Genomic DNA, 15143 nt, shown 5'->3' on the forward strand with positions numbered 1-15143 from the left:
CACCTAAACTTTCGCTCTTTGCTTTATAATAATTACACTAGAGATGTAGCGATCATAGAATAGAACATTTATGTTTAATTCATATTATAGGGAGTACAGATTTAGGAATCTTCAATAATAGACATTAAGTTTCCACAATTCATGAGATAGAATCAGCTACTTTCGGAATAGACTGTATGTAATTTTTTGCATCAACGTTTCAGATCACACTCGATCATCAAGATGAATAGCTATAGAGCATGCAGAGTGAGAAATCCTCATGATGGATCATGGAGTGTGATCCGAAACGTTGATGCAAAAAATTACACATAGTCTATTCGAAAGCAACTTATTCTATTTCAATCTTCAAACCAATCCAAAGTGAATTGTACTTCAAAACAAAAAAAACCCTTTAGTAGAGTCCATCAATTGTCCATGTGCACATGAAAATCCAACACCTAGAAACACCTAATAAACTAGACAGATAATAATGATCGTACAGCTTAGTTACAGAATACCCATAACTCAATACACTAAAAAGTTAGGGTCAGAAAAGTGAATTGTGCTTCCACAATTTCAACTCTAAGATCAGGGATAGAACAAGATTTAGCTCGCAACCACTTGTCCCCAATATTCTCATTGCAGCTAACATGTTTGAGGGAGTTTAGTCCACAAACACTTCTAGGCAACCTCCTCAAATGATAACACTCTCTCATGTCAAACTCTTTCAATTTCTTGAGCTCACCTATTTCCTCCGGGAGTTTTTCCAAGCCCTCGCACAGTGAAATGTCTAGAAATTCCAGCTGCCCAAGTTGTCCAATTGATGCCGGAAGCTCTTTGAGGCCTGGTAATGCTGATAATCTTAACATTCTTAGAGAACACATATTTCCGAGATTATATGGCAAATTCTCAACCAGATGGCAGTTGGTAACAGACCATGTCTGAACAGAGGGCATATGACAGAGGGCAGGGGGCAACTCCTCCAAATCGCTGCAATGGTCCAGGCTAAATTCATGCACATTGGAGTAATTGAATGTGGACATATTTACAAACCCTTCACATAAGCTTAGAGAAAGCTTGTCCAAGTTTTGTATTGCTTTGATATGTTTGGGTGCTACCAACCTCTCCAAGCGAACACTTCTGAGTTGAGGGAGTGAAGATAAGGCATCTAGACCTTTTATTGTGGCCCTCTCTGAACCCAAATTACATACTATCAAAACTTTGAGTTTTTTCATAGTTTTCAGAAATGGCGGAAGAAAGTATTCGCTTGCAGAAAAGTGTAACACCAGAGCCTCTGTCTCCGCAAGTTTCATCGAATACCACTCGTTCTCAGCCATAGAACCTGCATAAGACAAATCACATATGCAATTGAATTAGAACATAAGAAATCTTAGTATTTGTTAATAGTCCACATAGCCTTCAAATTTTGCCACTAATTAAGTATTTGGGTGAAATATCCCACCTGTGTGAATAGAGACAATTTGAGCATTGAATAGTCTATCTCTAAGCAATTCCCATTCCCCTGGTAGGCAATGCTCCTTCCTGGGCATGAGTAATCTCTTTGTGTGGACTATACTGTCCTGGCATCCCAAATACAAGGCTAAGTCCCGCATCACATCATGCTGTGAAAAGAACAGCTCAGAGGCACATCCGTACGAGATTGTTGATTGGGTTCTGATAATTTCAACAACCAAGTCAGCCCAATGTTCTAAAAAATGAAAACAGGAAATTTATATGCAAGGAAAGACATTTACCCTTGATTGCTTATTAGATTCAGGAGATTTCTTCTTGCAAGTTCCAGTAATATAGTATAGGCATCCTGCCACTCCATCTTCCGAACATAAACCCAAATGTTGAGCAGTGCATCGGCACAACTTTTCTTGTCCTCTGGAAATGAGGCGAAGTCTAAAAAGCATTCTCTCCAAACATCATCCAAGCAATCAATACTGGTCTCCAAGCGTCTAAAAAGCCCTTCGCTGTGATATGGGGATATTGATTCTCCCAGGGAAAGTTTTTGCTTTGCATTCTCCCAGGCCACATGAGGTTCCCCGTACAAAGAACTTCCAACCACTTTAAGAGCAAGAGGTAAACCCTTGCATTCGGCTTGCACCTGTCATTGACAATAGCGATATTTTCATGAATGTTCAGGGAAGGCCAGTAAGATCTAAAAGCAACGAAATTGTATTATACAATTTGAGCTATTACTTTTGTGGATTAAGTACTACTTCAACTTCAAAGTACTTTAAGTACCAGAACAATGAGAACACCCAATAATTGCAATATACCAAAGCAAAACGTCAAATAACCTCATAATTTCCTTTCACTTATATTATTTTTATTTGATTTGATAAGAAGCTTTAGTTTTATTCACATTTGGTAAGAAAAGACTATACCTCTATGACTAGATTTGCATCTGCCGTAATTGGAATTGATGTCTGTCCAAATGCTGACAAGCAGAAAAGTGAGAGAGCATCCTCTTTGTTCAACAATGGCAATTGATACAGCCGAGTATAGGGGTTTCTAGGGACGATAGAACCGTTTCTAGTTGTGACAAGGATTTTGTACCCCGGAGATTCAAATAGTAATTTTGTCCAAATTAGCTCTGGACCAAACATCATCTAGCACCACCAGAGTTGGCTTAGATTGCTTTAAAAGCCGTTGCTGAAGCTGTATATGTGCATCTTCCACATTCTGAAACTCAGGTACATTCCTCCCAAAGATCTTCTCCCATATTGTCTCTAAAATTCCCTTCAGATTTGGGGATTGTGAAACAGTGATGAAAACTATATTTCTGAAACAACCTGATGTCCACAAAAACAATTGGGTTATTAGTAAATTGCAAAAGAACAACAAAATCCTTAAGCTGGAAAAATCATCAGAAAAATGATGGAAAACAAATGTCACCTTTGATATGGGGATCATCACATAAAGCCAAGGCCAAAGTCGTTTTCCTACCACCGCCCATGCAATGAACACCAACAACGGAGACGTCGTTCTGGAACAAAAGCTCTTTCAAATCCCCTATTGTTTTCTCAGGCAAAGTATTATGAAAAGAATATTGGTTAGCCTCTCCATTTCCAATTCTAGCCATAGATTAACAAATTCTCTACAAACCTTTTGAAATTTCAGACTTGTTTTTTGAAATTTCACTACCTAAGTTCGCTAATTCTTAAAAATTGCAAGCTTATAATTTCAATGATCGATGAGTTCAGAAGCAGAGCTTGTGGTATCTATAGAGAGTGATAGGCATGTTAATTTGGACACCTTCTGGGAAGCATGATAATTTGGACACCTTCTGGGAAGCATGATAATTTGGACATTTGTTTTCTTCAAACAGACGATTGATTATTCTCGAATCTTTCGGTCTAATTGCGTAAATGAAGTTCGACGTAAATTCCCTTTTAATGCGGGGAAAGCAACCGTAGTGCTTTCTATGTTGGAAAATGATTGAAAAAATGGTTAGGAATTCAAACTTCGAACTACTTCATTCTTAAGGAGTTTCGTCGATATACACGAGTTTCTCCTTATCCATCTCAGAGATCTGTTTCAATTTTGAGGAAACCTTAATTTAACTTTATTCTTCTTTAAGCTTCATTAATTTTTAAAATTTGAATTCATGGACGTCTTTATTGATTTAATTTTATTCTTTTAAAAGCTTCGTTAATCTTTACATTTTTGACGTATGGACCTTTTCATTGATCAGGAAGATATGTTCTAATAAATTTATTTGGATTGTTTTTATCAACCTTCATGACTTTTATCACAAGTGTTATATTTGATTGATTTTTAATTTTATTTTTATGGACGCTATAATTTCAAATTAATTTATATTTTTGTAATAAATTCGTTATAAATTATGAGAGTTTCGTCATAAGAAGTAGAAATTATGTTCTTAAACTCATGATGAATTGTATTATAAAGTGTTTATAATCTATAACAATGATAAAATAAGTGTAATAAATCTCAATGCATGAAGAGATAAGGGTAAATCAACACATTCAAATTGAGGTACCAAGAAATGATTGTGTTTATTTATATCACTTGCATAGTTTATATTAATGTTTCAATGGATTACTTATGATTTATATAATGACAGAGTGATTACCAATTTAACGTATAAGAAACCAATAATGATAACACACAAGAACATCTAAATCATACAATTCAATATTTTATCAATATCTGCATCTAGCACCTGTACGACTAAGTCACCTAGCCCCATAGACTGAAACTTTTGGGCTCAAATTGCAGATATGGGTTCCTCTCTGACTCTCATTTCCAAATCTATACTCAAAGTGTTCATATTTGATTTGTATTTGTATCATCTCCTTTCTTGGAGCTAAAGTGAATGTACCCATATTATCTCCTTCCTCTAAACTTTCGTCTTCTACTTCTCTATCTTCTTTTTCTTCTTCCTCCTCTTCCTTTTCTTCTTTATTTTATTCTTCCTCTTTTGTCTTGTATTCATTTTCTTCCTCCTATTCGTATACTTCTTCTTTAGGATCCCATAGATGTAAGAAAGCTTGTTCTAGTTTATCAAAAAAAGTAAAGTACTCATCCAATGGTCCATACCCTTGTCTGGCTTCACCTCTTACACAAGTAAAAACATAATTTTCATGCTAGATATTTACCATCAACTCTTTTATATTTGTACCACTATTATAATGCAACTCAACTTTTGTCAAAATTAGGAACTTCCATTAACACTAGGGTTTAAGAAAAAATGCTTTCAATAGATAACCTTTCTATCAAATTCAATTGACCTATCTTTTATATGACCAATTCACGATGTGAATGGATTCAAATTAAAAACTAAAATTAATATACCCAAGATGAATTTTGATGAGCTTTTTCAAAAATGTAAAAAATTCAAAAAAATAACCTTGATTTTATGGTCTAGAAGGTAAATTTATCAAAATCATAAAAGTGCAATAACTTGCAATATAATGATGATAGAGACTAGATTTTTTGACTATAGCTTCCCTATATGATCTTCAAACATCAATTAGAAATTCTAATAAATTCAAAAACTAAGTTTTTGTCCACCTTTCCCAAAATCATAGCTCTAATATCACTTGTTATAAACTACCTTGCACAAGAGAACATAATATGAAATATGCTACAAATAATTGATAATAATATGCCACATTAAGGAGGTCCTTCAATAGTCTTCAACGAGAATGCAATAATCAATATGATGAGAATAACCAACCTTAATCCTATATATATGATTATGTCGAGGATACCACTCAGACCAACTTAAATAACACTATATAGGCTCTAAGATGACCTAAATAATTAAATAACAATATAATATAGATAATATAGCTTAATTAAGAGTTAAGGTAGCCACAAGTTGACTACCCATAACCCAATACACACTACAAGCTTAGGGGCATATCAATTTTAGATTAAATCTATGATAAAAATTATACCCATTATGAACTAGGAACAAAGTTTCCTTAATCTAAGAATGGTTTGTAGATTTCATGATAAGTAAAAATGATTTATTTTAATGGCATTATAACCATATTATACTAACCATATTTTAATGTTGTGAATCGATGCCTTTGAATCCACCAAGCTAGGTTGGTTAGCTACTTATAGAAATCTATGCAATGGGGGATACACCCCTAGTGTACTATGGGATATATTGAATCCTCTTCCTAATTGTTAGTTGGTACAATTAGCCAAATTAAGTTGAGGATGGACCCCTAATGTAATATGATATGCATCACATCCTCTTCCTAGCTGCCCACTGGCGTAGAAAGACGAGGAAAAGAGTGGGACCCATGGTGTATAGTGTAATGCACATATATTCCTTTTCTATTTGAGATGCACTATAGGTTAGTGTTAGTTAGCTACCCTTCTGTTTGAGCTTTTCACTATTATACTACTTATGTGTGTATAAACCACTCACTATGTATTTCTAATGAATGCTAGAGCTAGTCACTATATTATGTGATGTATGTTAGAACTACTCATTGTGTATATGTGATGTATGTTAGAGTCATTCCCCAAGTGTGAATATTTGATGTATGCTAGAGTCAATCATTATGAGAATTTGAAGATTATGAAATGATATGACCTAGATATGTATTTGATAGATTTGTATAGTACTGATTGATAATGTTTAGTATGGCACCGACACTTGATGAAAAATAAATATCATTCTATTATAATTAGACTAAGTTAATAGCTTACAACTAATGAATATTCATGGTTTAAAGTGAGATTAGAGATCTCATGTAAGAGGAGAGAATGAACTCCCTTTATTATTGATGTGCAGATTATGAAGCATTTTTTTTTCCAAAGGAAATATGTAGGTAGGATCATCATGAATGAACCCATCAAGGTTTAGGTCTAGGTCTAGTGATATCCATAATCTTGAGAACTTTCCACTTCGTATAAGCATATAAGTCATGATATTGAGTTGACAACACCAAGGTGAATGGAGAAGTTATGATGTCAACACTTCTAAGCTAGAGGGAGAATACTTAGTCAATTGAATTGATAATCATTGTTAAGTGAATTAAAAAAATATCATGAGTGAAATATAGTCCAAAAGGCTTGAAAACTATGAGAAGAGTATGTATTGAATTTGAATAAGCAAGGGGTTTCATCACAACTATCCTTCCAAATATATGTCGATTTGTTGCATTCACTATTCATAACATTTAATTAGAGTAATAGGTTTGGCTGCATTGTAGCTTTGTTGTACACTTTTTTAAATTTACTCATTGCTTAGTCAAGAAAGTCATTCACCTTTTTCAATTTATTACCAATCATAATATAGTAGTTGATTTGGTCACCTTTGTAAATGTATTATCAATAACAATATGGTAATCAAGTTTATGGAACAACAAAAATATTTTTTTTGTAGAGTAGGTCATTGATGGAAAGTATTTGTTGTGCATTTTAATGGATGAAACAACGTTTCCATCATGAACAATCGATATTTTGTATTCATTTTTATGTAAGTTGAAAAAGAATCGATATTTTGTATTCATTTTTTCTTACATTTTCCTTGAACTGCATTTCGTTTTTGGCTTCTGAATTGCACTAAGTTTCACCTAAACTCGCTTTATCAGGTTTGTCTTGAGAAACTCCACATTCGCTCTTTGCTTTAAAATAATTACACTGGAGACACGGGGATCATAGAATAAAATACTTGTGTTTAATCCATTTGGTATTTAGACTTGATGACAGAAATTACTTGAAGCTACTGTTGTGCTACAGATTCGGGAAAAAATTCACTCTTCAAGCCAATCCAAAGTGAATTCTACTCATACTTCCCCAGAAACCAACACCTAGAACTCTTTCAATTGTCCATGTGCATATCAAAATCCAACACATAGAAATATCTAATAAACTATACAAATAATAATGATCATCTAACCTAATTACAGAGCACTCATAACTTAATACACACTAAAACGTTAGGGTCAGAAAAATGAATTGTGGTTCCACAATTTCAACTCTGAGATCAGGGATATAAGAGGCTTTAGCTCGTAGCCACTTGACCCCAATATTCTCATTGCAGATAACATGTTTGAGGGAGCTTAATCCACAAACACTATCTGGAGCTTAATCCACAAACACTATCTGGCAACTCCCTTAAATGATAACACTCTCTCATGTCAAACTCTTTCAACTTCTTGAGCTCACCTATTTCATCAGGAAGTTTTTCCAAGCCCTCGCATAGTGAAATGTCTAGAAATTCCAGCTGCCCAAGTTTTCCAATTGATACCGGAAGCTCTTTCAGGCCTGGTAATGCTGATACTCTTAACATCCTTAGAGAACTCATATTTCCGAGATTATATGGCAATTTTTTAACCAGATGGCAGTTGGTAACAGACCATCTCTGAGCAGAGGGCATATGACACATGGCAAGGGGCAATTCCTCCAAATCGCTGCAGTGGCCCAAGTTAAACTCTTGCAGGTTGGTGTCATTGAATGTGGACATATTTACAAACCCTTCGCATAAGCTTAGAGAAAGTTTGTCCAAGTTTTGTATTACTTTACTCTGTTTGGGAATAGCGGGTGGAAGCAACCCCTCCAAGCGAACACATCTGAGTTGTGTGAGTGAAGGCAAGGCATCTAGACCTTTTATTGTGGCCCTCTCTGAACCCAAATTACATACTATTAAAACTTTGAGCTTTTTCATAGTTTTCAGAAATGGAGGAAGAAAGTATTCGCTTGCAGAAAAGTGTAACACCAGAGAGTACGCCAGAGACTCTGTCTCCGGAAGATTCATCTCATACCAGTCACTCTCAGCCATAGAGCCTGCATAAGATAAATCGCATATGCAATTGAATTAGAACATCTTTCAGCGGTCAAGTAAACTACTAGCTAGTGAAAAAAATTGATATCAAAGGTATTTTGCTTCAATCATATATAACTTATATGAGGAAGTAGGACAAAAACACAAAAAATCTAAATATTTGTTAATAGTTCACATAGCCTTCAAATTTTGCCACTTAATAAGTATTTGGGCGAAATATCCCACCTGTGTGAATAGATACAATTTGAGCACTGAACTGTCTATCTCTAAGCAAATCCCATTCCCCTGGTAGGCAATGCTCCTTCCTGGGCATGAGTAACCTCTTTCTGTGGACTATACTGTCCTGACATCCCAAATACAAGGCTAAGTCTCGCATCACATCATGCTGCGAAAAGAACAGCTCAGAGGCACATCCGTACGAGATTGTTGATTGGATTCTGATAATTGCAAAAATCAAGTCAGCCCAATGTTCTAAAAAAATGAAAACAGGAAATCTATATGCAAGGAAAGACATTTACCCTTGATTGCTTATTAGACTGAGGAGATTTCTTCTTGCAAGTTCCTGTAACATAATATAGGCATCCTGCCACTCCATCTTCCGAACATAAATCCAAATGTTGAGCAGTGCATCAGCACAAATTTTCTTGTCCTCTGGAAATGAGGCTGTGTCTAAGAAACATTCCCTCCCAACATCATCCAAGCAATCAATACTGGTCTTCAGGCATCTGAAAAGCCCTTCTTCGTGATAAATGGATATGGACTGCCCTTGGGAAAGTTTTTTCTTTGCATTCTCCCAGGCCACATGAGGTTCCCCGTACAAAGAACTTCCAACCACTTTAAGAGCAAGAGGCAAACCCTTGCATTCGGCTTGCACCTGTCATTCACAATAACGATATTTTTCTTAATGTCTAAGGAAGCCCTCTATGATCTAAAAGCAACGAGATTGTATTATACAATTTGAGCTATAACTTTTGTGGATTACAAAGTACTTGAAAGTACCAGAACAATGAGAACATACAATAATTGCAATGTACCAAAGCAAAAACCCAAGTAAGCTCATAATTTCCTTTCACTTATGTTGTTCTCATTTGATTTGACATTAGGCTTTTGGTTTATTAACATCTATTGTTTTCACGGTAAGAGAAACTATACCTCTGTGACTAGATTTGCATCTGCCGTACTTGGAATTGATGTCTGTCCAAATGCCGATAAGCAGAAAAGTGAGAGAGAATCCTCTTTGTTTAACAATGGCCATTGATACAGCCGAGTAGATGCGTTTCTGGGGATGGTAGAAGTATCTCTGGTTGTTATGAGGGTTTTGTATCTTGGAGCTTCAAATAGTAATATTTCCAAATCAGCTCTGGACCAAACATCATCCAACACCACCAAAGTTGGTTTAGACTGCCTTAAAAACCGCTGCTGAAGCTCCATACGTGCATCTTCCACATTCTGAAACTCAGCTACATTCTTCCCAAAGATCTTCTCCCATAAAATCTTTAAAATTCCCTTCAGATTTGGGGATTGTGAAACAGTGATGAAAACTATATTTGCGAAACAACCTGATGTCCACAAAAACAATTGTGTTCTTAGTAAGCTGCAAAACAACCACAAAATCCTTAAGCTGGGGAAATCAGCAGAAGAATCATGGATAAAATATGTCACCTTTGATGTGGGGATCATCACATAAAGCCAAGGCCAAAGTCGTTTTGTCACCACCGCCCATACCATGCACACCAATAATGGAGACGTCTCTGTGGAACAAAAGCTCCTTCAAATCTTCTATTGATTTCTCAAGCAAAGTATTATGAAAAGAATATTGGTTTGCATCTCCATTTCCAATTCTAGCCATAGATTCACAAATTCTCTACAAACCTTTTGAAATTTCAGACTTGTTTTTTGAAATTTCACTACCTACGTTCAGAAGCAGAGCTTATAATTTCACTCATTGATGAGTTCAGAAGCAGAGGTTGTCGTATTTATAGAGAGTGATGGCATGTTATTGACACCTTCTGGGAAGCTTGATAATTCCAACATTTGTTTTCTTCAAACAGACGATTGACTATTCTCAAATCTTTCGGTTTAATCGCCTAAACGAAGTTCGATGTAAATCCCCTTCTATTGCGTGGAAAGTACTCATAGTGTTATTTATGCGTGGAAAATGATTCAAAAAAATTGTTGAGAACTCAAGTTGCAGCCACATAGTCAAACTTTCGAACTACTTCATTTTTAAGGAATTTCATCGATATACACCAGTTTCCCCTTATCTAGCTCAGAGATATTTTTAAATTTTTAGAAAGCTTAGATTAACTTTATTCTTTAATAAGCTTCATTAATTTTTTAAATTTCAATTCATGGCCGTCTTTATTGATTTAATTTTATTCTTGTAGAAGTTTCATTAACCATTAAAATTTTGATTTATGGACCTCTTCATTGATCATGAAGATATATTCTAATAAATTCATTTGGAAAGTTTTATCAACCTTTGCGACTTTTTTCACAAGTTTCATATTTGAATAATTTTTTTTATTTTTTTTATTTTTTTTTTAATTTTACTAATTTTTTTTTTGATGAATAGGCCTTCTCTATTAATAATTAATATTAAAGTACATATTCACAAAAAAAGGTCGGGGGATACGAGATCACTAGACGAGAGTCACACGGCAAGAAAACGGATCCATAAAACAAAACTATTCATTAAAAAAAACCTCCTCAGGTAGCCAAAGTAGTGGCAGCCAAGGGGGGAGGATCTTGATCATCTTTCCTACCCCATACATCAGTGGTGCCAGGGGTCGAGTCTTGCATGTACCACCTGTCTCCATTTTTCTCTTCTCCTTCCTCCCTCCTAGGAGGTGAAATAGCTAGAGCCATGTGAGCAAATTTAGAGGTGGTGACCACAAACCACCCAAAATCATCACCGATAGCACACTAGTACATTCGAAGCTAATTTTCGACAGTTGATTGTCAGAATTGTGACAAATTTTTGTCGGAGTGTCGACAAAAGTAGCCATCGAAAACTCGTCGTAGGATTTGTCAACGATGCCCTTGACTGTCAGAAATACGACAATCCCATGGACTCTGCCGATGGTGGGCATGATCGCTCTTCTAGTTAAAAAAGTCGTCAGACATGCAGCATCCCTGTCGGATGCTTCAGTAGATTTCTTCACAAATTCGATGACAATTTGGAACTTCACACCGACGGCGATGTTGTTTGTTCGACGCTTGTGTCGTTGGTCCATTCGGAGGCATCGACAACTGTCCGATTATGAAGTGCTATCGCATGTACAACATCCTTGTCGGATGTTTGTGTAGTTTGAGTCGAAAGTGTGATGACTCTAGAACCTTTTCACCAACGAGAACGCTGTATGTCCGCTGATTTCATCATCAATGGAAAGCTTGGTATTCGTCGTAATTCCGACGATGATAATATTTTTATCAAAAAAAATCTATTATTATCCAATCATTGATATGTACAGGGAATGATATTCTATCCCCACCACCTACCAGTAGGGGGCATAGGTTTGAGGCTAATATGAGGCACCTTGGTTTCAAGCTAATATGATCAAGTGCACCATGGTTGAGATGGTCCAGCTCCCTAGTCTCACTCTAGGACTAAGCTCATGCCATATCTAAATGAAAGACATCTCAAATACATCGTCGGTGGAAAGCTACAAAATACCATTTTCATACATAAGCAAGACATACACAATTGGGCACAATCACCAAGAGAACAGTAAAATGTGTGTTTGAGATCATTGTCCTAATTGTGGTGTGGTCACCAAGAGATCACCATAAATTTGTCAACCTTTCTTTCATTTAAACCAAGTAAACCTTTATGTATATGCATATGGATATGCATATGCATATGTATGCATATGCATATCCATATGCATATGTATATGTATATGCATATGTATATAGTTTTGTGTATTCATTAAAGATTTTCATTTAATTTTGAGCATTTTGTGGATGGTATAATCAAGAAACATATCATCACCCTCACCAATTATGCTCAACTAATTTAAGTACAATCATTTGATTGTTAATAATTTTTAAATTAAGGGAGTACTTTTCAAAATACATATCCATATGCATATGCATATACATATACATAAAGGTTTACTTGGTTTAAATGAAGGAAAGGTTGACAAATTTCTCCATGTAGTTTTACCTGACTCTAGAATTAGTCAGTTGTTTAAAACAACTCATAACCATTGTAACAAAATTCACACTAATAATATATTTCCTAACAGTTTTTATCCATGAATGATATTAGAACTCAGACATCAATAAACTTGTTTCAAATCAGAAACACTGTGATTTGAATTGCAAGCAAACTATTTAATGTAATACTTGTTGTTTGTATTTTGGGAAAAACGGTTGGCTGCAGAATTTTGCAAAGCATACTATTTGAGTAATTTACATGTCAAGTGTTTGTTATAATGTCTGAAAACTAAATCACAAAAAAGTGAAAAAAAAAATTGGTTAGCAAATCAGGGGTGCACTTTACATTCTTGTTGTTATCCAATTCTCTTAGCTCTGTTTCTTTCTTCAGATTTGGGGTCTAGAGCTCCTCCCTAAGCAAAGATTGTTGGTTTTGTCTCCCCTCCTTTGGCTGGAGAGTTTCTTGCTATCTCTGGTAGTTTGCCCTCAGAGTTCAGCTTCTTTATTGGTTAGACTGCTATTTTCCCTACCTTCTTTTCCAAGTGCTCCTCCTCTTGTTTCCAATATTTTTCCTTTGCCTTCTACTCAATGGCCCTTGGTTGTGCCTTCATGCCCTCTTAATGTCTTCACTGGGTTCCTGTTTCCTTCAAATGATGGCTTCTCTATGTTATGCAATATCCATCTTGGATCTTGCAACATCAAATTCTAGCATGGTTGATGTTGATTCGAGTGATTGGACAATTATTTTTTATCTCATTTTTTCTTTGAGTAAGAAGATCCTTCTCAAGCAGTTTGGTGCTATCAAAAGATAAATAAGTTGTCAAGAAAGATGAGGGCTAAAAAGAATCTTTAGATTAATGTTTTTGACTGTGTTGGATATTGTTGATGTAGTTTTTCATTGATTTTCTTCAGTTATTCTTTACCAATAGCCTATTTATAACAACATTATCTCTTTGGAAGTGGGTCCTCTCTAGAACCTACAACCAATCTATCAAAAGAAAATACATATTGGAACATGCCATCACAAAAATATGTCATTTTTATATGTAAAACTAGAATGTTTAGGTTTTCTTGAAAACAATCAAATTGAAATTCTCATCTTGGTCTTACAAGTATTAGGGGTCTTACCTAGCAGGATGCTCCTCACAAGGATGATTGTATGTTGTCCAGACTGTCTCGCCTTGGAAAAGCCTCAGGATCTATGATAAAAGTCAAAGAAACAATAATAGTATCCTCTAGTTCATATAAGAAATGATTTATAGTGAGTGTCCTTGAGATAAAAGAGCATTTACATTAATTTAGTTGTTTGTGTCGAGGGTAGATCGATGATAGATTCCTCCTGGGAGGATAATCATATCCCCCTTCTTAACCCATATTTGTATCCATCGATCCTCTTTATCCCTTACATCAAAGGAGCCTATAACAAAAGAAACATAAAACTCAAGCGTCAATATATGTCATTGACAACTCCTATTTTATGAATTCTTTCAAATTAGTCTTCACTAGAGTTAGCTTGCTAATAGGCTATTGCTATATACTAAGAATTAAATTGCTGAAATTCCATGACTTCGACCATAAAGACACATAGACTGGGTTCAAGTAATGTATACGAGAATTAAAGGACAATGAAAACTTTTCCATTATCTGTAATAGATAGCAAGAAAGAAAGACTGTTATCTATGTAACATCTATTTGACAATTTTGGATTCATAACTTTACGTATAAACATATACAACCATGGTATATTGAAAAATGACATAAAAATCCATTTCATGTAATCAATAATTTTGTACAAAGGGGAGGATGCTAATCATGTCACCCTAAATATTCACAAACAAATATTGAAGGAATGCTGACAATGAATATGATAAAATAATGCTTGGTTTAGAGGATATAGCTAAATCACCCCTCAATTTAAAAGAAATATCAGGTAAAATTTAGTACTTCTTTTAAGTTGATCACATTATGATGTAGCACATTAATCAATACTACAACACTACCACTAGAAAACGGCAACAATTTATCAAAAAGAAATAGTGATAAATGATAGGGATACAAACTGTGCTGAAATGGTTTTGTAATATTTACTTCTTTTAATATAAATCCAACTTTTATATAGCAAAAAAATATATTGATGAGTAAAATGATTACAAAAATAGAGTTTTTTTTGTATATTGAACATGGAAGTTTTAATGATGGTGTTTTGAGATGGATAATTGGAATCCCACTATTTTCACTAGATTGTTTTAAACAAAATTTTGGACATGATTCCATTTAGTTTGCACTCCATGGTTCACAGGTTATTAGGATTAATGGCTAACGTTTCCATGGTGTTTGGATCCAAGCAAAACAAGTTCAATGAATCAATAAATGTGTTTTACTCGATACAAAATGTTTGTAGATAGATATGGTATACGACATACATGGTGCATGGCAGATCACAAGTTCTTTGATGATTGATTGACAAGAAATGGCAGATCTACTAACAAGTTTCTTCTTGTTCTTAATGGTCCACAAGTTTACTGTTTGCAGATTACATTTCATAGTCACAGGTTGATGGATCACATAGATCATTAATTAAAGATTATTTCAAGTTGTTCATGGTTTATCGTCACCTAGTTTCTTACCTAATTTTGCATTGTTTTCTACTTTATTTCCTAGCATTCATTTGCACTTGAGTCATTCCTATGTTGCTTCAGATATGTTGTTCATGATTTAT

At 34.9% G+C, this 15143-nt stretch overlaps 2 pseudogenes; both read right to left on the reverse strand.

Annotated features, from left to right (window-relative positions):
• Positions 1–512: 512 nt before the first annotated feature.
• Positions 513–2959, reverse strand: LOC131046669 (probable disease resistance protein At4g33300; annotated as a pseudogene).
• A 4079-nt stretch (positions 2960–7038) lies between these two features.
• Positions 7039–11499, reverse strand: LOC131871252 (putative disease resistance protein At5g47280; annotated as a pseudogene).
• Between the last annotated feature and the right edge of the window lie 3644 nt (positions 11500–15143).

Source organism: Cryptomeria japonica, unplaced genomic scaffold, assembly GCF_030272615.1.
Source record: "Cryptomeria japonica unplaced genomic scaffold, Sugi_1.0 HiC_scaffold_384, whole genome shotgun sequence".
Classification (NCBI taxonomy): domain Eukaryota; kingdom Viridiplantae; phylum Streptophyta; class Pinopsida; order Cupressales; family Cupressaceae; genus Cryptomeria; species Cryptomeria japonica.